Source organism: Scylla paramamosain, chromosome 29 (assembly GCF_035594125.1).
Source record: "Scylla paramamosain isolate STU-SP2022 chromosome 29, ASM3559412v1, whole genome shotgun sequence".
Taxonomy (NCBI): domain Eukaryota; kingdom Metazoa; phylum Arthropoda; class Malacostraca; order Decapoda; family Portunidae; genus Scylla; species Scylla paramamosain.
Genome location: NC_087179.1, coordinates 9,869,380 through 9,871,879, shown reverse-complemented (window position 1 = coordinate 9,871,879; position 2,500 = coordinate 9,869,380). Strand labels below are relative to the sequence as shown.

The 2,500-nt window shown below is 37.6% G+C and overlaps 1 protein-coding gene and 1 long non-coding RNA gene across 2 annotated transcripts in view; one reads left to right on the top strand and one right to left on the bottom strand.

The window, feature by feature from the left end:
- Positions 1-2,500, top strand: part of LOC135115254 (uncharacterized) — a 32,920-nt gene that overhangs the window by 21,524 nt on the left and 8,896 nt on the right. The window lies entirely within an intron of this gene.
- The window catches only part of LOC135115256 (uncharacterized), a 7,171-nt gene continuing 5,369 nt past the window's right edge, over positions 699-2,500 (bottom strand). The window contains exon 3 of the long non-coding RNA XR_010275924.1: positions 699-987. This is a non-coding gene — a long non-coding RNA (uncharacterized LOC135115256). The remainder of the gene's footprint in view (positions 988-2,500) is intronic.

Below are 2,500 nucleotides of genomic sequence, written 5' to 3'. Positions count from 1 at the left end.
TTCCTCATATTTATGTCCCTGCTAAAAATACACGTTTATAAAACAGACAGGATTCTTGGTAATTGTAACGATGCATGTCCTGCCAAAAACACTTGACGTTCCAAGATTATGTAAAGCTGCTTATGTTACGATTCAAAGAGTCAATATGGAATCCGGTGCCCAGTGAACCTTGCCCCGGAGTAAAGAGAAACTTGTGCCATTCAGTGATTTTGATGAAGGTAAATCTGCTATAAATTGTGTTACGGTCTGAGGAAACTGTTGATATAATAATTAACTTGTACCGGTGATCGCGTCATGTCACGAATACTGGGAAGATGACTAATTAAAACTTATGATAATGATGCACTCCACACGCTCCACTGAACGCCATGTGCCCCTCTTGCTCTGATACTGTAATTCCTGTAATTAATCAACTGCTCAATCCATGCAGCTCATATAAAAAAATTAAACTCATATCAAACGTCGACTAGTCTTTCTGAGAACTCCACTTCCATCCCTTACCTGCAGACACACAAATTTAAACATTATAAACATTTTTCATAAACATTTTTTTACTCACTAGATTTTTAACTTGTACGTGAGACAAATTGAAAAAAAAAACTCATCCATCAATCATACAAAGCTTTTATATTCAATTTACTTATATTTCCCCCCATCGCAAAGCCACGTCATTTATACACACAGAGAACATACCCTGCTACCCTGCCATTCATAATAATTATACACTCAACAGATTCTCACTGGCGTGCAAACCCTCTCCCATGTTATCCCCGATAATTAAGCACTTTAAATAAATTACTTGCGACTTCTCCGATCCCACTGCTGCCACCATTGCTCATTGGCCTGGCGAGTGATGTCCCAGGGTTGGCTCGACGCGGGAGCGGTGAGGGGACGGCTGGGCAGCGGGATGACAGGACGTGGCGTGGTGTGTGGCGGTGCGAGGCGGCGTGTGGTATGGCGTGGGGTGATGTAGGTATGGAAATCAGGCTGGAACATGGGTTTAGGAGGGAGATAGTCAGAGAGAGAGAGAGAGAGAGAGAGAGAGAGAGAGAGAGAGAGAGAGAGAGAGAGGGGAAAAATTACACTTCAAATTTAGGCTGGCATCTTACTCGTGGGAATATTAATCCTAAAGTTATAGTGTAATTTCCCCCTGCTGTATTTGTAAGCTGGCGCTAAGACTCTTAATCACCAGAGTATTAGTGGAGGAGGAAGCTGTGGGAAGGAGTGGAATGAGGGAATACTTGTAGACGCGACGATAATATATATATATATATATATATATATATATATATATATATATATATATATATATATATATATATATATATATATATATATATATATATATAGATAGATAGATAGATAGATAGATAGATAGATAGATACACACATACATACATACATACATGCATGCATACATACATACATATATTCTTAGTTAGCTAGTTTTTTTTTATGTTCATTTGTTAGTTAGTGAATTAGATAGTTGGTGAGAGAGAGAGAGAGAGAGAGAGAGAGAGAGAGAGAGAGAGAGAGAGAGAGAGGAGAGAGAGAGAGAGAGGAGAGAGAGAGAGAGAGAGAGAGAGAGAGAGAGAGACGGAGAATGCATCATAATTATAATCATAAACTTCACAGCCACAAACATCTCCATTACCGTTTTCTTTCAACTGACGAGAGCAAGAACGGAGGAAGAGCTAAGAAAGAAAACGTTAAGGAGTTAATGGGGGAACCTCTTAATTTGCATATTTCCCACGCGAAGCTCTGATGAGGGTCCCTTGAGGCTTCCTTACGGTAATATCTGGAGACATTTCACTGTGATTATGACAACGTTATCTTTCCTTTTTCCTTCTTTTACGCGGAAGGTGAAATTATATCCTGTTTTTTTTTTTATCTTTTTATCAACATTTATTTAATTTTCGTAACATTGTGTGTGTGTTATGAAAGTTAATCTGTTGTGGTACGTTTTTTTTTTTTTAGTTTATTTTCTTATTTTTCGTACCGTAGTTACTTTGATTTAGTTTTCTTTTTCTAGACAGGAGAGTCGCGTGTTTGTTATGATTTTTACGACACGATAGAGAGAGAGAGAGAGAGAGAGAGAGAGAGAGAGAGAGAGAGAGAGAGAGAGAGAGAGAGAGAGAGAGAGAGAGAGAGAGAGAGAGACGTATAAAACTATAAGAAAATAAAAAAGGAGTGAAAAAGAAACGAGAAGAGATATAAACATAAAAAAAATAAAAATAAGTGATAAAAAAATAATAACAATAACAATAACAATAAATAAAAATACGCTTACAAGTCAATTTACACCTGAGAGCAACACGTGTAGGCGAAGGTAATAATATCTCCTCATTTTTCGCGTAGCTGCAACTTTCAAATCTTTTTCTCTAAGTCCACCCAGGCGCACATTATTACCTTTTATTATTATTTTTTTTTTCCGGTCGGTCGTGCTGATGAGAAAGGCTTCAACTCAGGCGGAAAATAAAGTAAAAGAAAGAAGAGAAAG